The 21,393-nt window shown below is 55.2% G+C and overlaps 1 protein-coding gene across 2 annotated transcripts in view; it reads left to right on the forward strand.

Moving 5' to 3' along the window:
• Window positions 1-3,391: 3,391 nt before the first annotated feature.
• The window catches only part of SEMA6C (semaphorin 6C), a 93,355-nt gene continuing 75,353 nt past the window's right edge, over window positions 3,392-21,393 (forward strand). For both annotated transcript variants that reach the window (XM_032781264.2, XM_032781265.2), the window contains exon 1: window positions 3,392-3,501. The gene's annotated coding sequence lies outside the window, so the exon portion shown is untranslated. The remainder of the gene's footprint in view (window positions 3,502-21,393) is intronic.

Below are 21,393 nucleotides of genomic sequence, written 5' to 3' on the forward strand. Positions count from 1 at the left end.
GGAGTGTAAAGCACTAGGGGCCCGATTCAAAGCCCACAGCAGTCAACAGGAAAGACTGGCCTGGATTTCAGTAGTGTTCAGATCAGACCCTAGAACTAGAAAGCGAAACGGACTGAAAACAGAAAGTGAATGGATGCCGGCCGAGGGGAGCGCGAAAATTGAACCCACAAGGGGGAAGGAAATCGGCCGGTTCAGAGTCCGTCTGAACAACCCCAGGGCGATAAGTTAGAGGAAATATGGGACAGACTATTTTTATCTTGGGACTTTTCTCTCTCTTACATTATTAGTATTCTTAAGTTTGTTACTATAGTGCCTAGAGGGTCAGAGCAAGATCAGGGCCCATTGTGTCAGGTGCTGTACAGACACGGAATAGCCGAGATCAGGGCCCATTGTGTCAGGTGCTGTACAGACACAGAATAACCAAGATCAGGCCCCATTGTGTCAGGTGCTGCACAGACACAGAATAACCAAGAACAGGCCCCATTGTGTCAGGTGCTGCGCAGACACAGAATAGCTGAGATCAGGCCCCACTGTGTCAGGTGCTGAGCAGACACAGAATAACCAAGATCAGGGTCCCATCATGTCAGGTGCTGCACAGATTCAGATCTATCCTTGCAGATGAGTACGCACACACGTCAGCAGCAGGCCTTTCAACTCCCAGCGACAACCACACAATCATAAAAAATGGCTGATCTTTTTTAACTTCCTTCACATTTCAAAACCCCAGCACCCGAGGCTGCTGTGTTGCTAATTACACCGGCATTTCTATCCAGGCAAACGGAGCAATACAAAAACCCAACTACGTGCACAAACACACACACACACAATCCAAATGTATTCATCATCTTAGCGCTTTCTGCTTTTAAGAGATAGCAGGAAGACGGTGGCACGGTTTAAGATCTCCTGAATGAAAATAGTTTGTCCCCAGATTTATTTATTGGCAGGGGCATGCACAGGAATTTAAATTTGACTGCTGTCAGTGGGGTGCCTTGCTGCAGCCCTGGGGGCTGGAGGAGCTCAGTGACCCCACCAAGGCCCCGGGGCCAGAGGAGCTCGCTCTCACCACCATGGCCCCAGGGCTGGAGGAGTTCTGTGCCCTTGCCGATTCTTGGCGGAGGGGGGGCAGGCCCCAGCTTGGCCCCCCTTTGTGCAGGCCCCTGTTTATGGGGGTCAGGTGCTTCACGTATTGTTATTTATTCAATTCCTCCCCCCCGCCCAGCCCCGTTACTGATGCTACACTAAAAAAAAAAAAAAAGAGAGAAATAATTGGCTAATTAGCACCCAAATGCTTCTTGGAGTGACAGATGTTTTACTTAGCACAAGATTTGTTGTGTGTTTATTGTGTTCCCCGCCCCCCCAAGTGCACTGTTTGTGGCCTCCCGTCACGTGGCACTAAACCAGGGCTCCTCTGTGCACCAGGAAGTGCCACGCTGGTTCACATTCTAGCCATGTGTTTCCTTGCTACCTGGGCAGGTGTCTCTCGGCAGAAGAGCTTGGGCAGTGCCAACATCTTGCCAGGCCAGCCCAGGCCGGCTTTGCAGTCTTGTCCTTTGAAAGCAGCGTGAGGAGGCAGGGCTGGGCTTCCACACACTCCCTGCTGCTTGCCCATTTCTCTGGGGAGATCATGAGCCCTCCTACAAGCTGTTTTCTGGCTGGCAAGGAATCCCGTCTAACTTGGGCTAGAAAGTGTGTGTGTGTGTGTTTGCAGCGTGCGTCGGGGAGTGTGTGTGTGTGTGTGTCTTCACTACAACCATATTCACACTAGGAAGACGGTGTGGTTTTAACGTGTTAGTTGGTGTGTATTAACTAACACGTGTTAGCAAACATGAATTAACTAATGTGGCAACTGATATGTATTAATTAGCATGTGTTAGCTGGCATGTATTATCTAACACGCATTACCTGGGATGCATTAACTAACATGTGTTAGCTGGAATGCATTAACTAACACACGTTAGCTGGAATGTATTAGCTAACGTGTCAGCTGGGATGTATTTACTTATGCCTTAGCTGGTGTGCATTAACTCACATTAGCTGACATATATTTGCCAACACGTTAAAATCCTAACCCCACTGAAGTCAATGGCAAACCTCACCTGTACTCAATGGAGCCAGGATTTTAGTCCTGGCGCAGAGAAGACAAGCTGTAGCTTTAACAAGTTAGCTGCTCCTGCTACACGGTAGGCTCCCCTGTAGGGCTGGCTCCAAGGGGCTTAACACTTGTTAAAATACACACTGCCCTGTCTACACTCGGGTTGTACCATGGGTCCAAACACCACGTTTCCTAGTGAAGACAAGGCCCTGGGATAAAAGCTTATCCAAACCTGTGTCAATAGCCTAGCGCAGGGGTAGGCAACCTGCAGCACGTGAGCTGATTTTCAGTGGCACTCACACTGCCCCGGTCCTGGCCACCGATACAGGGGCTCTACATTTTAATTTAATTTTAAATGAAGTTTCTTAAACATTTTAAAAACCTTATTTACTTTACATACAACAATAGTTTAGTTATATATTATAGACTTCTAGAAAGAGACCTTCTAAGAACGTTAAAATGTATGACCGGCACGCGAAACCTTAAATTACAGTTAATAAATGAAGATTCGGCACATCGCTTCGGAAAGGTTGCCGACCCTGGCCTAGCGTACTCGGGGGAGAGTGCATTTCACACACGTTTGTGGACTGGCGTTGAGCCGGGTCCAGCCTGGGCCACTGCTGAGCAGCTCCAGGAGTCCTGGCTGCTCCTCGGGGGCTCAGCGCCACTGGGGGACAATCCCCTCACAGAACAGCTGGCGGGAACGGGGCAATCTCACCCACAAACCCGAGGGAAAGAGGGTTCGCTTCCCTTGGGCACCCAGCCTGGCCGGGCGGCTCGAGGGCTCTGATGCCAAGTCTGGGGGGGGGAAATTTCCACCCTCCGCTGGGACTTGGGGTAAGGAGAAAGTCTGAAATGGCAGAACATTGCTGGGGAGTGGGAAGGTGGCACCTCTGCCAGGTTCCCTCATAGCCAGGGAGAACTTTTCACTTAACCCAAGGCCACTTAACTTAACCCAAGGCCAACCCCCCCTGGCCGCCTTGCGATCCCTCCTGCCGCGTCTTTCCTCTCCTCCCCCTCCCGACCCCTTCTCCTCCCCCCGCCCTGGGGGCAATGGGCACCAGCCAGGGGACGGGCCCACAGCCCGGGCTGGCCTCTGCGCAGCCCCCTTCCTTTCCCTGCCGGGAAGCGGCGCAGGCTGGGGGCGGCTGCCAGGGCCGGGAGCAGGGGGAGGACGCTGGGCTGGGCCGGGGGAGGGGAGAGGCAGGAGATTGGCGCCGGCTGCCGGGGGAGGGCCGGCTGGGCGGTGAGCTGCGAGCCCTTGGCATGCAGGGCTTTGTTATCCCCTCGCCTCGGCCGTCGGGGCGCAGGGCCGGATTATAACTCGGCTGCGGGGCGCCAGCGCCCCCCCACCCGCGGGGATCGGGCCCCTGGCGGGGCGGCCTCAGCCGGGGCTGCAGGGATCGGAGGTAAGACAGGCGGGGGGGGTGGCTGCTTCCCTGCCAGGGACGGGAGTCGGGGGCTGGGGTCGTGCACGGAGCTGCCTGTGCCCGGGGCTGAGCGGAGCCTGCCCCCGCCGGGGACGGGGCGGGGGGGGGGGTGTCTGGAGTTCGCGATGTGACTCGTGCCGTGGCGTGAAACTTCTCCCAAAGGCGGACGGTCGGGGGGGGGCGATCCGAGACGGGCGGGGGGGTCAGCCTGGATGTGTGTTTGTGTGTCTCTGTTCTGCAAAGGGGAAGGGGTAAGCAACCCAGCGGGGGGGGGGTTGCGCGCATTGACACTGCAAATGGAAGCCCCTGTTTGTGTGGGGGGGGGCGAGGACACTGGAGGGGGGAGTTATTGCAAGGGGGGGTTGCTTGGCAAGTGACTTGCGACGCTCATCCTGTGTCGAAGAAGTCTCGTTTGGAAAGCGATGGGCTGCAGCCGAGGCTCGCCCAGCCGGGAGGCTGTCACGGAGCCTGGTCTGAGCCCAGCGCTGTGGGGCCAGGGGGAGACTGAGCTGCTGCTGCTGCTGCTGCTGGCTGGAGATCTGCACACAGCAGCCTGCCCCCTGCTGGAGGTGTCGAGTTGGCTCCTCGCCTGTTCCTGGGGCTGGAGCGCTGGCTGGGTCGGCAGAGGGTCCGCGGGGTGCGCCCCCCAGGATCCTTAGGTGACTCCGAGCCTGCGGGTCCGTGGTCCCTGGGGTCCCCCGGGAGTTTGCCGGCTGGGCAGAGGGGCATGGCACTTTGCACCACCAAGGACTAACGCCAGCCCTAGAGGGGATGTTGTAGGAGACATGTTATGGGAGACAGACCCCCCCACACACACTCCAGCTGTTGAGGGTCCTTGCCCAGGGCTTTCCCTGCAAATCCCTTCCCGACAGAAATACAGACAACCCTTGTGAACTGTGGTGACTGCACATTTCCCCGCCACCATCACCCTCCCCCTGTCACAAGCAGTGGTGAGCAGCGTGTGCAGAAGTCCAGCTTGCAGGCAGAGAAGCTGGCTGGAAAGTTTGCAATTTATTCATTATTTTTATTCCCCTGGTGTTGCCATTCAGCACTGTAACATGGAGGCGAAAATAGCCTCTGGGGCTGGCACCTCTGCACCAATGTGGGGCGGAGGGACGAGGGGAATTCAATCCCTCCCCACTGTTTTGCAAGCGCAAGTTTATTTTAATCCCTTGCCCTGACTCGGACCCGTGCCCGTTTGGGCAGCTAGCCAGGCTTGGCACACTCTGCGAGCGGGGCTGCTGCAGTGGATGGAGCAATGTGGGTTCCCCCCCCCAAAATCCGCAGATGTGGCACCCCAGGGATTGCAGGGTGGCTGGTCTTGGAATGGGGAGGGCTCAGTGAAATCCATTCGAGGTCTGATGGCTGCGGTGAAATCCATTCGAGGTCTTATGGCTGCTTCAGAAACCTTGGAAGGCGAAATGCTGCCTGGGGGGCTGAAATTCCGTTAGTGCCCTGTTCTCATTGGTCTCAATCAGGGAGGGGGGGCAGCTGGTATTTTGGGGGATCCTGAAATCAAAGGTGGAACTGACTCTTTCCCTCCCCCTAAATTCCAGGATTATGGATTTGCTCCCAGATTGCAACCCTATGGCACAATAAAACTCTCTCTCCACAGGCTCAGATTTAATTTCAGATCCTCTGAATGGTGTGTATGGAAATCCATCCTGGAAAAACAAACACAGTCTCTTCTGTTTTTTTTAACCCTTTCCGACCATCCTTCCCCTCCCGCCAGCTGCCGTACTAGTGTTGGCAGTCGGGCAATGTTGAGGATGACACCTGTGACATTGCCGGTGAGGCCTGGAAAGGAGACGGCTCTTTATATGACGGGCCTGCTAGTTGTGTCAAGAGGCGAGGGCTGGAATAGATCCTCACTCATTTCCTTATTAACTCGGTGGCGGGAGGTTGCAGTGTCAGATTCGGAAGCTGTTCTCTGAGGATCATGCCATGCCTGGTACACTGAGCGGAGCGGCACTGGCACAATGGAGCGAGATTTCTTAAGACTGCGTTTGTACAGCGCAGTGCGCGTCCAGCCGCGGTTACTCCTGTTTAAGGGCAATGAGAGCTAACCAAGAAGGAAGGTGAAAGCTCCCATCATGGGGCTGCTTCCGATGGAGCGGTTACACTGAATCAGGCTCCTTGAGCTGAGCCCTGGGTGTCACACCCTATTCTCCAGTGCCTCATGCTACGCTCCAGGTTTGCGCCATGACGTGTAAATAAAAGCATTATGTGGGTTTCACTGTGATGCATGACGCTGTAACTGTTGTTTGCCCTCTGGATTATGGTAGCATGTAAGAGCCTGCAGACATGGACCAGGACTCCAATGTGCCAGGAGCTGTACGTTTTTATTGCTTTTAGGTGTATTATGGTATCATTTAGGAGCCCCAGACAGGAACCAGATCCCCATTATCCCAGAGACTGTACAGACATTTGCTCGGCAGCTGGAAAGGTGTGAAACAAGTTCACAAATGCCGAGTTTCATAGTTTTTAGAATGAGAAGCTCCTTGAGAATTTCATTGTTCCAATCAGGGAGGAGCTGCAACACCATGTGATTCAGAGGTGACCAACCGCACACCTCGAATGGCAAAAGAGAACCCGTCTGAGAGCAAGGCAGGCGGCCAAAACCAATTTGTCCGAAGCAATTTGCTGACAAAGAGCAGCCCGGGACAGGTCGCGAGCCCAGAGAGGGCAGCAGTTCCTGGCTAGAGCTCTGCGAGGGTGGGCAGTCCCTTTCACGAAGGCATGAGATGCTTAAAGGGGCTTTTGTTCGAAATCCGGACGCAACCCAAATGCTTCAGAATTCTCCAGGAAGGAAAATTCCAAAAATCAGATTCCTTTTGGGTGGATGGAAAAGTTCCGGTTCAGTGTCTGACCGTTGCTGAATCTGAATAAGGGAGCAGAATACAACATTTTAAAAAAATTGGCAACATGTCGTTTCAAAACAAAAACATTGAAAAAACATTCGGTCCCCAAAATGGTAAAACGGTCTGTTTCAGCATTGTTAGAATTCTGCCTTGCTCCATGTTTTGATCTGAAGCCAAATTCCTGTGAAATTGACTTGATTTCGTGAACTGTTTCAATTTTGATGGAACTCGTCTTCTGATGGAATATAGTCCCATCTGAACTTCCCTGACCAGCACTAGTCATAGCCAAACTGGGAGACAGCATACCCTTGTGGGAAAGATGTTAGTCTGGGACCTAGAATGCCTAGATTTACCACCATCCTCCTGGATGATTTTAGATAAATTGCTTTCCCATTCTGTGCCTCAGTTTCTCCTCCTGCTCTTCATCTGAGAGCTTTTTGAGGACAGGGACTGTCTCTGCCCCTGTGTCTTTGCAGCACCTGACACAATGGGGCCCTAATTTCAGTTTGGGCCTCTAAGCACTGCTCTCTTACATGTGGAATATCAGGGTTGGAAGGGACCTCAGGAGGTCATCTAGTTCAATCCTGCTGCTTAAAGCAGGATCAATCCCCAGCCAGATTTTTACCCCAGTTCCCTAGATGGCCCCCTCAAGGATTGAGCTCACAAGCCTGGGTTTAGCAGGCCAATGCTCCAACCACTGAGTGATCCCTCCCCCTAACATGTAATAGCCCATTTTATTCCTACCGGAAAGTTAGAGTGAGCCTGATGCGTTTTGCACCATGTCAGTAGGAAGCAAGTTATGCCGTGACTGTGAATCATGTTACACGGATCCCATATCCGATTAGCCTGTGGCGGTATGAAATGTATTCTAGCGGACACCAGAGAGAGGAGCTTTATGTCTTGTTATAAACTGGTGGAGAGACTGCCTCCGCTGGATGGATTGGGAATGGCTCGACTGTGTGTCATGGGCCCTGTACTGCACATGGGAGAGCTGCTATGGGGGCTTAGCTTGAGTGTAAGGACCCCCCAGATCTTCACCTGTGGGGATCCCAAGGAGCGACTAAGGGGGCGAGGTGTGAGGAGGGGGAAGTTGCTCCCTTTTGTGGCAAAGCTCTGAAGCTGCAGCAACGTTGTGCAGTTAACACTGGTGGTGGGGCCTAAGGGGCTGGGAAGTCATGGCATCCGGGCCGCATGTGTGTATGTGTGTAACCCCTCCCTATCCCGGTGGGAAAGAGTGGGGTGGAGATCTGCTTCCTTTGCGCCATAGATTCCACCCCCTACCCTGCCCCTGACTCGGACACAGACGCATCCCAGCACAGACCTGCCGTGGGGCTGCGGATCCCAGGCCAGTGTGACGACTAATTCCTGCTGTAGTCTAGGCACCAAGCTGCCCTCTCCGTTGCCGAAGGGCAGGGAGGTGCAGCATGTGCATTGGAAGGATGAAGGCTGGCTGAGTCCTAAGGACGCAGTCCTGGATTCCGGCTTTTTCATTGTGTCTCTCTCTCTGCAGGGATCTCTCTCTTTCATTGGAAATTCAGGACGTGGAGCCGCTCCTGCCCCTCCCCCAACTTCCCTTTAATTATTATTGACAATAAAAGCTGGGAAGAGGCTCTGGAGGAGCAGGTGAGGTGCTGGGATGCTGAGAGTGCCCTTCCAGCCCTGATCGGAGTGCCACTGCCTCCCCCAGCCCAGTGCATGGGGGGCAGGGATTCTCCCCCCTCCAGCCCCCTAAGATCACAGCTCTTGGTGTATTGATGGTGTATCCCCTCCTTGCCTCCTCAAGCCTGTAAAGGAGTTATTGCCCGATGGGGAAATTGGCTGAGAGACCTCCTGACTCACTCTGTCTTGCAGCCCCGTCTCCCTGCCGGTGGGGGGTGAGGGGCTGTTGATTCTCTTGATTGGCAATTAGAGCTGTGGAAATCAGCAGTCATTAGACTAGAGCAAGCTGGTTTAACAGCCCTGCCCCCCATCTCTGAAGTTGGGGTGACTGCCGGATTGGCAGCCCTGGAGACTCCCACCCTACCAATCAGGGACAGCCCAGGAGGCATCGCTCTCCCACCCTCTTTGCCCTGCCCTGAAGGGCCCCACTCTCTAAAGGAGCGTCAGGCTCTGCCCTGGGCCTTTCATCAAGGAGCCGAGTGAATGCCAAGCAGGGTGACATCCACTGCCATCTGCCTGGCCATGCTGCTCACTGGGCCCCGGGCCTGAGACCCAGCAAACTTGTTTCACGCAGGCGGGTGCAGAACAGCGCCCTCTCTTGGAGGCTGAGGGAGGCTGTATCTCCCACGCTCAATCCAGCCAGTTCTCCCTGGCCCCTGGGGCAGAATCTCTCTGCAGCATGTGGGGCCTGCACCCTGGCAGGATGGGGTGACACAACCATGTGTGGATGGACGTGCAGGGCTACAACTGATTTCCCCAGCGATTGCCTCTTTGCCAGGATCAGAAACTGCAGCACAGACTTCCCCATCCAAACTGCGCAGGGCACTGGTGCCATCTCCTTAGCCTGCATCCCAGAGCTCCTTGTACATCAGAACGCTCCCCAGTTCAGTGTATAGGAGCCTTTGACATAAGCTCTGAGCCCTTCCTGCTCCAGCAAAGGAAATTCAGTTCTCCTGTGCGAATCCTCCACCCCCACCCCTTTGTGCTTTCCATTAGAGATGGCGTTTTTCTTCACTTCCTGTCCCAAACGGGCAAGCAAGGAGCCATCGGGACAGATTTGGGGGAGGAAACGGGGAGGTGATGCAGTGCAGCAACTGAGGCACTGGACTCCTGGGTTCTGTTCCTGGTCTTGACCAGCCTGGTGACCTCGGGTAAGTCATTTCCCTTCTCCATGCCTCAGTTTCCCCACCTGTGAAAGGAACATAATGATACTTACCTGCCCATGTAAAGCATTTAGAGATGGATGAAAAATGCCCCTTGAGAGCTGTTAGCACCGTGGGTGTTTTAACAGTTAATCAGTGGCAGTGCCCCACCCCAGAAGTGGCTGCACATCAGTGAGAGAGGAACTGACCCCTATGTATGTACCATGAGCAATTTTATGAAACACGGCTCCTTGTACAGATTGGGCCGTAAGCTGCCCTGTCATTGTAGGGCCCCTGTGAGGCTGGGGCTGCGTGTGCTGGTTTGTTTTTGTAGGTTGTGCTTATTTGTAGGTGCGCCACAAGGGGCCTTTCCCTGGGGACAGGCTATCCCATGGCTGCAAGGTTTCTTGATGCAGCTGATTCTGGTCACTGGCTCTACTGGGCCAGATGGATCCAAATGTGATCCCACCTGGTAATTCTCTGTGTGTGCTCGTGTGTTATGATAGGGTTGCTCATGGGCCATCGGGCCGTGCATGCTGGTTTGTTATTGTAGGGTCTCTTATGCGGGCCAATTACCAGCATGCTAACAAGACAGCGAGGTGTGTTGGGACGCCACAAACCCAGTTCCTCGCTGCCCTGCGGAGGTAGGGGTGTCTGTCTCCCCGTTTCCCTCCCCCCGAAGATAACTGAAGCTCCTAGCCCAAGGAGACATGGGAGAGATCGACCTACTGTCCTGCGATGTTCACCAGGTGACAGAGCTTTGGTCAATAACTGGGCCTGGCCTTTACTCCCCCAGGGTGTGCATTGCGAGGTCAAATCCCATGGAGCTCAAGGATGGAAAGAGCTGAGCAGAGATTTCCATTCACAAGAGATGGTCTGTCTTGTTCCTCTGGAAAAGTATGGGTTAGTTCCTCCGCCTGGGGCTCTGGCACAAGATCTATTGTCTATTTTTGTTTCTAATATATATATATATAATATATTTCCCTTTGGCTGTTAATTACAGCAAATGTGCCTCAGGCTGGAAACTGAGCACGCTGGAATGATTGCTCCTCTCCATCTTTTGTTTACGTGCTGGTTTGTTGTCGTAGGGTTGCATGTGACTGCTGTGCCGCATGCTTGAGAATTTCACACTGGCACTGGTAACGCTGTGTTGGTTTGTTTCTGTAGGGTCGCCTGTGACGGCTTTGCAATACACACCAGTTTTATAACTATTATTATTATTTATTAGATGTATTATGGTAGCATCTAGGAGTCCCATTCATGGACCAGGACCCTATTGTGCTAGGTGCTGTACATTTGTATTGAAATTAGGTGTATTATGGTAGCTCCTAGGCACCCTTGTCTGCGACCAGGACCACAACCACACTGTGCTGGACACTTCCCTTTTTAATGCTATTAAGTGTATTATGGTAATGCCTAGGAGCTCCTGTCCTGGACCAGGATCCCAGTGTGCTAGATGCTGTACATTATTTATTAGGAGTATTATGGTAGCTCATAGGAGCCCCAGCCCTGCACCAGAACCTCTTGGTGCTAGGGGCTGTACACGCATAGAACAAAGAGATGGTCCTTGCTCCAAAGAGCGTCCAGTTGAGATCTGCACAGAGTCGCTGGAGCTCTCCATAGCCGTTGTTGGGTGACTCTGAGGCGCCGGGCTGCGCCTCCTTCTTTACCGTTGCGAGGTCTCTCTAGTAGCTGGCTTTATTATTGTAGGGCCTCTTGCAAACGCTGGCTGGGGCAAACGAGAGCTATTGTTGGAGCCTGAGGCCGGAGGCGCTGGTTCATTAGTGCAGGGTGGCTGGGGAATGCCGGCCTGCACTGCTTTGCTGCGTCTCGTCCTGCAGCTGGTTGTTCGTTATTGTAGGGTCTTTGGTGAGCTCGGGGCAAATCCTGTCAGTGTGAGGTTTGCCTGAAGAAAGGCCCTTGGCATTTGGCTATTTTAGCATCTCCAGATCTGTAACAAGTGCTGAGGCAGCCGCTTTTTGCCATTACATCCCTGAGCTGGGAGGCGGAGGAACGCAGGGTCCCTACGAATGCAGATGGAAATGGAGCAACATTTGGGCTGTGTGGCTCTGGTGCCTCGCACCACGTGCAGTCACTGGCACCACTGCAACGTTAATGCCAAGCACTGTGCAACCTGCCTCGACACAGTAGGGTACTCGCATGGGCCTGGGGCTGTGGTGCCAGTTTGTTATTGTAGGGTCACTCGTGGGCCATGGGACTATGATGCTGATTTGTTATGGTAGGATTGCTCGTAGGCTCTGGGGCTATGATGCCAGTTTGTTATTGTAGGGTCTCTCGTGGGCCATGGGGCTGTGTGTGCTGCTTTGTTGTGGTAGGGTCACTATGCACCGCACACTCACTTGGCAGCGGTGTCGGGGCTGCACATCATGCAGGGGGCAGCGTGACCCAACCCCGCGGAGCTATTGCCCTGCTGCACTCGGGCGCCACAGGCTGGGATGTTATGACCAGCGCGATCCTGGCTTGCAAAAAATAAAGGAGCAGAATAGTCTCGGCACGTTTAAGTTTTTAAAGGAACAGAAGTTGCCTCTGATGGGCCGCCACCCCACTCTCTGTTGCTTGTCGAGTCGCCGTTTTGCTCGATTTCTGATATTTACAAGTCTTTAAAAACGACCCCCCATTAAAATAAGTGAATAGATTATTTCCCCTGGCCCTGATTACTGGCTGCAGCGCTTCGGCTTTAACAAACAGTAGATAAATAAAACTCTCTAGTCTGGAGCCACCGGCTCTGTGGGTTCCAGTTACGCTCCCCCCTTCCAGCCTTGGCAGGGTGACCTTTCGGGGAGATGGCAGAGTGCTAGATGCAATACAAACGTGCTCTCAGGCAGCGGCCTCTGAAGACGGGTAGGGGGCAACTTCACCCCATTGATTTCCCCCCCCCCCCGCCTCCTGGGGTTTGCACTGGGAGTGAATACAAATATTTTGCATTGTAATGGGGCCGGTTAATCCTAGTGCACGTTTATAGGGTAGGAATGGAACAGAGGAGCGGCCAGGGTGGTGGGGGAAAGGGGGTCATGAAGGATCTGAATGTGGCCATCTGGGGCAAATGGGTGTCTGGTAACTACCCCCTAATCAGGAACAGTGGCAAAAAGGGACCGAGAAAGTGTGGAAGGGAGGGAGACAGATCTGTGTGTTTGGTCCTGACTCCCAGCCCTCATGCATTACTCCCTGGGCCCTACTCTTCTCTCAGAGCTGGGGATTAGAACCCAGGAGTCCTGGCTCTGAGTACCTCCTTCCTTTAGCCACTGAACCCCACTCTCCTTCCAGAGCCAGGGATTAGAACCCAGGAGTCCTGGCTCCTAATACCCCCTTCCCCTAGCCACTGGACCCCACTCTCCTCCCAGAGCTGGGGGTTAGAACCCAGGAGTCCCGGCTCCTAATACCCCCTTCCCCTAGCCACTGGACCCCACTCTCCTCCCAGAGCTGGGGGTTAGAACCCAGGAGTCCCGGCTCCTAATACCCCCTTCCCCTAGCCACTGGACCCCACTCTCCTCCCAGAGCTGGGGGTTAGAACCCAGGAGTCCTGGCTCCCAGCCCCTCTCTAGGTGAGTCAGCACTAGAACCTGGGAGGTCGGTAGCCCAGGCATGGTGCCGCTTTGCTCAGCCACTGTCCTGCCCAGCGGTGCTCGCTGGGTGGTGCTAACGGAGATCCTGAGTCCATATCCCAGAGTCCAGTGAGCCAGCAGGGAAGGGGCAGCGTGGGTGCAGAAGCGGGGATCTAGGGGAGTGGCCCAGGACCCACCCCCTTTCGCAGCCCCACACGGGCAGCGAAAGACAGGGGTGAGGTGAACACTGTGAGCAGAGTGACTTGGGGAGCGGGGCCTGCCCCATGCATTCTGCTCCCCCACCCGGCCTGGTCTTTGAAATTATAGGGGTTCCCATCCCCCCACTGCCCTGCAGGGTCCCTGGAATGCCTGTGTGCCCTCATCTCCCCTTGCACCCCACTCCCAGCCTGGCCCCGCAGTGTCCCCCTCTATCCCTGCGAGAGGGGAGGGGTCCCCTTCGCGCCACAGTGGCCCAGGAGCTGAGCCTGGAGGCCCATGCGTTACGAAGCCCAGCAAGCTCCTTGCAGCAGCAGCTGGTTCAGTGTCCTCTGGGGCTGGAATTGTTGGTAGGAGACAATTTCTATTTGGCTTGCCATGATCCCCCCAGGCTCTGGGATGTTCCCAGCACCCTGCCACGAGCAGGGGGCACTGGAACAGCCTTTGGCTGCTCCCCCATCTCTGCTTTTTAACCCCCAGTGCGGCCTGCATGGGGGCTCGAGACTGTTGCGTTAGTAACCCCGGAGCCTGCATCGATGCATCAGGGGCAGCGGCATCTCCTGCAGTCGTCTTTGTCCTCTTGCCAGCAGGAGGCACTATGACCCCAGCTGCCTCTGACCCCTTCCCACAGCTAGAGGGGCAGTGCAGGGGGAAGCCCTGGCAGCGTCCGCGGGCAGCCTGCACTTCCTGCTCTGGGGTTGGTGTGGAGATGGATGGGGGGTGGTGCTTCGCTTTCGGGGAGCCAGCCCCAAGCTGCGGGAAATGTAAACAAGCAAAACGTGCATCTAAATATTTGTCCTGGGTGAGCCTCTTGGGTGTGATGTGGGGGCCAAGATTCCGGGGGTGGGGTGAGGACTGAGAACCCATTCCCAGCCCCCATGGCAGGGTTGCTTTGCTATTTCGATAAGACACACACCTGATTCACCCTTTCCCCACCCAAACCTTCTCCTGAGATCAGTGGGAGATGGGTCATCAGGACTCCTTTTGTTGCCAGGTCTGGGAGGGGAGTGGTGTCTAAGAGTTAGAGCTGGAGGGAAAGGAGAGGGAATCAAGACTCCTGGACCCTGTTCCTATGTATGGAAAGGGTTGTGGTCCAATGGCTAGAAAAGGAAACCATAACAAATGGGCCAGTGTGCGACCCTACAGTAACAAACTGGCATGGACACACCCTCAAATAACAGGGACCTGCTGCATTTACAATAACAACCCGGCACCTGCTTCGCTTCTGTTACCTGCTCGCCTGGGCATAACCCTGCAAATAGCAGACTGGCGTGTGTATAGCCCTGCCATAACAACCGGTGTGTGTGACCCTACAATAACAAACCGCTCTGTGCACGATGGGGGATGTGTGTGACCTTCTCATAACAACCTGTTGTGTGCACAGTCCGCCATGTCAGCTGGGTATGTGTGCAACCCTCCCATAACAAACTGCAGTGTGTGCACACAACCCTACCACAGCAGTGGGGTACGTGTGCAAGCCTACCGCAACAAGCCAGCGTGCGTGAGGAAAATAGCAGCTTCCAGTTCCCAGCTTCCCGGTGCAAAGCCAGGGGTGGGGGCGGGGAACGAGTGATCGTAACACTCCAGTCACGCCAGGGACGGGATGTTTGTGTTAAGAGTCATGGGAAGAGCTGGGCCGACGGCAGGAGAAGGGGGAAATCTTTCCCAATCTCATGCTTTCCCAGCCCCTGCCGCATCCCCCCCCCCCCCCCCGAGAAATGACCAGCGGGACGTGCTGCCGGGGAGATGGCTTTCGCTGGTGGGAACTGAGCCATTGTGGGAGCATCTGGGCTGTGTCCACAATCTGTCCCATCGCCGAGTGTGGTGAGAGGGCGCCCAGCTTCAGAAACCAGGGCCAGAGGGAGCAATGCTGCTTCACGCCAGCCAGGCATCCGGCCCCTTTGCAGGACTTTGCCTCGTGGAATCACTTATGCCCGTGCAAAATGCTGCCCAGGAAGAACAGACGTGGGTCATGCTCACTGGGGTGGAGATTGTCCTGGAGGCAGCGGCAGCTCCAGGCACCAGTGCTCCAAGCGCGTGCCTGGGGCTGCAAGCCATGGTGTGCACCCTGCCGGTCCCTGCAAGGGCAGCAGTCAGGCAGCTTTTGGCAGCTTGCCTGCAGGAGGTCTGCCGGTTCCGCAGATTTGGCGGCAATTCGGCGCTGTGTACGCCGAAGCTGCGGGACCAGCGGACCTCCAGCAGGCATGCTACTGAATCCGTGGGACCGGGGACCTCCTGCAGGCATGCTGTCGAAAGCTGCCTGACTGCCATGCTTGGGGGAGCCAAAAAGCTAAAGCTGCTCCTGCCTGGAGGTGCCGGGGGCACTGGCACAGATCAGATCCTGAAGCTCCAGGGGGATCGGACACCAGGGCAATCAGATCCTGGAGCATGCTGCAGGATCAGCCCCTTTCTGTCGAAATGTTCCTGATTAATATTAAGCCCTGAAAGACAAAGGCGCAATAAAACCCAGCGCTGGTGTGAGGTTGGAGCCTCTCGGTGGGCTACAGAAGATGCATTTAGTGGAGGACGCCGGGCGACGCTTTGAATGAGAAAACCAATCATTATTCCACAGAAGAGCGAAGAGGTCAGCAAACAGGCATGAGGTTCCCGCTCCCACGATACAGCCACTGTGCTCACTTCCCATTGACACGAACAATTATTCTTATACCCACCGAGGAGACAGTGTGTCGCTGGGTGCTCAGTCCGCTGACAACAGAGTGAGGGACACTTGGTAACCTAATGGCCCATGGGCATGTTAATTGGCACGCTCCTCTGTTTTAACAAAACTACTCCTGTGACAAGCCATCATCCCACTAATTAACATCAAACTGCCCCGTACCTTGTTCCCATTTCTGCTTCCGCCACCTCCTGATCAGTGCTTTACAGGACACGTTTGAAATAGCATCTGCAGTGTTGTAGCCATGCGGGGCCCAGGAGATCAGAAGGGAATATATTGTAATGGACCAACTTCTGTTGGTGAGAGAGATGGCGCTTGCGAGCTTCCTCAGATCTCTTCTTCAGGGCTGGGAAATGTCCTGAGGGTCACAGCTAAATACAAGGAGGGACACATGGTGTTTCAAGGGGCCATTTGAGGTAAAGTGGCCCCTTAACACCCTTCCAGTCAGAGGGGGAAAAGAAACGGGGGAGGAAAGCAGCTGGGTGGGGTTCTTAGTGGGTCACAGACCAAGGTGACTGAAGCTCCCTAAAAGTCTTTCCCCCGGGGGGGGGGGGGCACTGATGCCCAAACTGGGGCCCTGCCGCCCATGCTGCCCCTTCCCCCAGAGTCCCCACCCTCGCACCACCCCTTCCCCTGAAGCCCTCGCCCCCCTGCTGCCCCTTCCCTTGAGGCCCCACCCCTGCCCCGCCACTTCCTCCTGATGCCCCGTCCTTACCCTTCCTCTTCCCCCCAAGACCCCACCCCCCTGCTCGCTCCCCTCCATCCTTCCCCCCACTGCTTGCCCTTACGGCTGGTAAAAAGTGATGGGCCATGGCCCCCTGGCACCCCCTGTCCTGGCACCCCTGATCACAGACTGTTGAAATAAACCGTAAATCGAGCTTCTCTGTTCAGTCCATGATTTTTAGCATCTAGCAAAGCTCTGAGTTTAAGCTCCCAGGCTCGTTTTTTGAAGGGGTTGTGCCAGTTTCCTTTGAGGATGAGGACTGAGAGGTCAGGTACAGAGCGATCGCTCTGTGAAAAGTGCTCATCCACAGGTGGTTTTGTCTTTTCTCGTTGATTGTCTAGTGGTTATTGGGCCATTCATGCGCTGGTGGAGGTGCAGCACGTTGTGCTAGGCCTGGGTAGGACCCATGGATCTTGACTGATGTGTTGTGGGGGGTGTTGATCATTGCAGCAGTGGAGTTGTGTCTGCAGGTTTTGCACCTGTTGTTCTGGCAGGGTCTGGTGCCGCTTTGGGTTGGTGGGTCCTGGCCTGTGGGGAGCTTGCTTCTGATGATGAGCTTGGGAGGTTGTCTGAAGGCCAGAAAAGAGGGTTCAGGAAAGATTTTTTTTTTTAGGATGGGGTCCCCATCCAGTCTGGGTTGTAGTGATTGACAACTAGGAGTGTGTGGTTGGAGGGGGTTTTATGTCTGTATAGAAGCACTTATCTCGGGGTATTTGTGTGGCCCTGCTCCATGCTGTGATCTGCTTCCCTGGTGCAGGGTCCTTGTTTGGAGAAGGTGGTTTTGAGTGTGTTAAGGTGTGTATCCTGGACTTTCTCCTTGGAGCGTATTCTGTGGTATCTGAGCGCCTGGCTGTAGATAACAGATTCCTTGCTGTGTTTGGGGTGGTTACGGGTGTGGTGATCCCTGGGTTTCTTGTATGCAGGTGACTGTAGGGTTTCGTTGCTAGGGTTACCACCTGTCAGGTTTTCACCTGGACAGCCTGGGTTTTGGCGTGTGTGCTGGGTGCCATTTGACAAGCCCTGACGTTCTTTTTCTTCAAATCTGTGGCAACCTTAAGCAGAAGAAAGGAGGCAGCACAGCAGCACCAGCTGCCTCTGGGGTCACGGTGGGGTGCAGGGGCGGGGCCGTTGGGGTAGAGGCAGAGCATGGGGTGGGGCCTGGGGAAGGGGTACAACAGGGGCGAGGCCTTGGGGGGAGAGCCAGGGCAGGGGCGGGGTCCCAGAGGTCCAGTTGCCAGCCATTCGAAAGGTGGTCAGCCTGTCCACTGCTGAAGCTGATTGTGGTGTCCAGGAAGTGGATGCTGCTGTGGACGGGCAGTGCTTGTTGAAGTTGTGGTTTATATCATGGAAAAAATGTCTCAGGTGTATCGTTGGTTTCATGGTACATTTGCCAAGAAATATGTGTTTGCTACTTACACTAAACCATCTGTTCCACCTTGTATTTCGCTGGGACGCTCTAAGTACATTTCCAGCCCTGGAGAAGAGCCTGTGTAGCTTGAGAGCGTGTCTCTCTCACCAACAGAAATTGGTTGAATAAAAGATATTCCCTCCCGAAGCTTGTCCATCTGCACCAGTCTCCTCATACTATCAGTATAGATAGCGGTTTAATAAAACATTCACAGTTCTTAAAAACACTCGTTAAAAGCCCTGCAGAGACCAGTTATAACCAGAACAGAGCCGCAGTTTACCCTGGGGCTTTGGTCCTGTCTGAAGCACATTTTCAACTTTCTCACACTACCGACCTCAATTTCCCACACTGCTCGGGGTAGGCTAATTTCTGCTTAACTTGGGTTGCACCCGAGGCACCTGGGGAGCTTGGGTGCCTGCTGGGGGTTCCGGAGGAGTTGGCATGATTGAACTCAAGGGCACTAATTTGGATTGCGGTTGCCTAGTGTTTCCCTACAGTCGGACACTCCTATCGTCGTCCCCGGTCCAGCCTCGGGCAGAACTGTGGTAGTTCACTATGGGCCCTGTCTCTGTGGCTATGGCTGCAATGCAACAGAAAGCCCGCAGCAGCAAGTCTCCGAGCCTGGGTCCATTGACTCAGGCTCACGGGGCTAACAGTAGCAGAGGAGATGTTTGGGCTCAGGCTGGAGCCCAGGCTCTGAGACTTCCAAAGGGGGAGGGGCTCACAGCCCAGGGTCTCATAACCCTGAGACGGGCACTGCAGGTTCATTACTGCAGTGTCGACATACCCAGTGCGATCAGACCCCTGTTGCCAGAGCTGGCCCTGCTGTGAACACCACGCGGTTGGCGTTGGCTGCCCTTTGGGCTGTGTGTGGGGCCTGAGCGAGCGGGCCAGGCTGGCGACAGGCACAGTGGAGTCGTGCCAGCGTGGCCTTGAGCACTACGTCCCGTCTTGCGGGTATTGGCTGGGCTTGGCTTATCTGGCACCTTGCGAGCCGGGGGCAGTGGAACAGCCATGGCAGACAGGATTGGCTGCATTTACAGAGGGGAAAGGACTTGTTCCCGGTCACACAGGAAATCATAGAGATGAGAACCCAGGAGTCCTAATGGGCAGGCTGATCTGCTTCAACCACTAGATCCCATTCCACTCCTGGAGCTGGGAGTAGAATCTAGGAGTGTTGACTCCCAGTCTGCTGCCCCCGCCCCCCGCTCTAACCACTAGACTCCACTCCTTTCCGAGAGCTGGGGGTAGAACCCAGAAGTCCTGCTGGGGTGGTGAAAGGGTAATTGTAACAAGCCTGGTACTTGGTTTTGTCGAGGGCTGGGGCACAGGGGTGGGTGGATCGAGGAGCCGGATGGGGGACGGGGGAAGGTTACTCTGTGTCTGGGCAGTGCCGGGCACGTCAGGGCACCGATCTCAGTTACTCTGTGTCTGGGTAGCGCCAGGCACGTTGGGGCCCTGATCTCGGTCACTCTGTGTCTGGGCAGCGCCCGGTATGATGGCGCCCTGATCTCGGTCACTCTGTGTCCATGCTGGACCTGGCGTGACGGGGCCCCGATCTCGGTTAGAATCTCTAACGGTGGTTGTTGTGTTCCATTTCTAGCTGGGACAGATGGGGAGTGCTGTGGGGGATTAAGAGCGATTGATTTGTTCCCCCTACTTTATGGGCACTAGGCCGACAGCCTGGGGAGATCAGTGCTCTGGCACTGTGAGCGGCCCGGCCCGAGCCCATTGTTTATGGCCATGGTGTCCTTAGTTTTGGCTCTGTCTCCTGCCAGCGATTACCTCATGCTAACTGCTCACTTTAATTAGGGCTGGAGAGCAGCTGCCAGGAGCCCCTGTGCCTTCAATCCAGCGACTGTGCGAACAGAAGAGCTGCCTGAAATCGCTTCCCACACCACGCCAGCCTCTCTGGGGGCTAGGCAGGGGCAGTGGAGTGTGGGGAGGGCGTTTGCCCTTGTAACAAACCACAGGATCCAAGCAGGCAGCAGCCAGCTTGCAAGAGTTGCAGAGCCCCAGGCCGGAGCTGTGGGGGAGTCAGGGGTCTGCTACTCACCCCCGGGCAGGCAGGCCGCCCCCGCTCCGTCCATCCCTCTGCTCCGCTCCCCAGGGTGAAGGGTTATGGGGACAGGCTGATGCAATGGGTCGGAGCTGCCGATCTTGGAGCCACGGCGCTGCCAGAATCAGGATGTCTCGCAGTGTTACTTGCTTCCTGCTATTGTCACAGATACTCTCAGGTCCCTCCCTTTCCTCATGAGAGCGGGGCCAGAGGCTGAGCAGGGAAGCTGATGGTACCTGACAATCTCTGGGATGATTTAGAGCCAGGCCTGGCAGAGCAATCAGACGCTGCCACTCTGCAGCCCGGAGCAGGGGCCTGAGCTGACTCCCTCATGCTGCTCCGATGCCCCCCAGAAACTGGGCTGAAGTCCCAGAAACTCATCCCACTTGCTGGGCATGACAGGATTCCAGGTGCAAAGGGCTAATTTGCTAGCCCAATCCAGCGTCGGTTGGTCTTCATCTTCCTGTGTGCCCTAAAAGGTTGGGCAGCATTGCTGGGTGGTTGCTAAACCATTGATGCACTCCACCCCAGAGGTGGCTGCATTTCAGCCCTGGGCAAGCCATCCCTATGCACTCTTACCAGGTAGCTCTTAACATGCTGCTGTGCCCCACCCCAGAGATCGCAACCTTTTAGTGCTGGATAAGCAATCCCACTGCAGCAGTGCTGTGCGACTGTTAGCCACCTGCTGCGCTGCACCCCAGAGGGGGCTGTGCTTCTGTGGCAGGGGAGGTGATCCTTATAAGTTAGCATTCTGGGCTCTTCAGGATATAAACTGCTCACCGCTTGGCCACTAGAATTACCTTCTCGAATACTGTGTCAGTCTATCTAGAGTGTGCGCATCACCGCTGCTGTCAGGAATCAGAACTGCTCAACTGTGTGTCATAAGCCCTGGACTGCTAACAGCCTGTGGGGGGTTCTCCTTTGGCTCAGGTGACAGGAGGAGTTGAAATCTAGCCCCATGGGTCGGACAGTGGTGAAGCTCTGGGTTTGTTCTAGCAGCTGCTCCCCTCTGCCCTGCTGCAACCTTCCCTTGCTCCACCTGCCGTGGCTTAATGTCATTGGGGAAGACTTTCACAGGGGGAGAGGACCCCCCCACCCCCGTTAAACCAGACGGTGCTGGAATAAAGCACCTATTGCTCCAAGAGCAGTTCCTGGCCGGCTCTTAGGCTGGGTCAGGAGGCTCAGGCACAGGGATGGCTGCCCGGCCGCGCGTGGGGGTGATTACGGCTGGCTTAGCCTCCCCTAACTAGGGCCGTGAAAGATTGACTCTGTATGAGAGTGCCAGGCCGACTACCCTGGCTCCTCCTCCCAGCCCATTTCACACAAGCCTGCTCCCGCTCCCGCTCCCAGGGAGGTAAACAGCCAAACTGCCACGGGCAGCTGCCTGTGTCCATCTATATAGTGTGCGAGCGCCGCGCCGCACGTCCTGGCTCACAGCCTGCCCCCCTCCACTCTGGTTCTAATCACCTCCCAGGGATAGAACCCAGGAGTCCTGACTCCCTGTCATGCCCCCCTGGCTCTAACCACTGCACCCCACTCCCTTCCCAGCCCTGGGAAACGGA

Source organism: Chelonoidis abingdonii, chromosome 11 (assembly GCF_003597395.2).
Source record: "Chelonoidis abingdonii isolate Lonesome George chromosome 11, CheloAbing_2.0, whole genome shotgun sequence".
Classification (NCBI taxonomy): domain Eukaryota; kingdom Metazoa; phylum Chordata; order Testudines; family Testudinidae; genus Chelonoidis; species Chelonoidis abingdonii.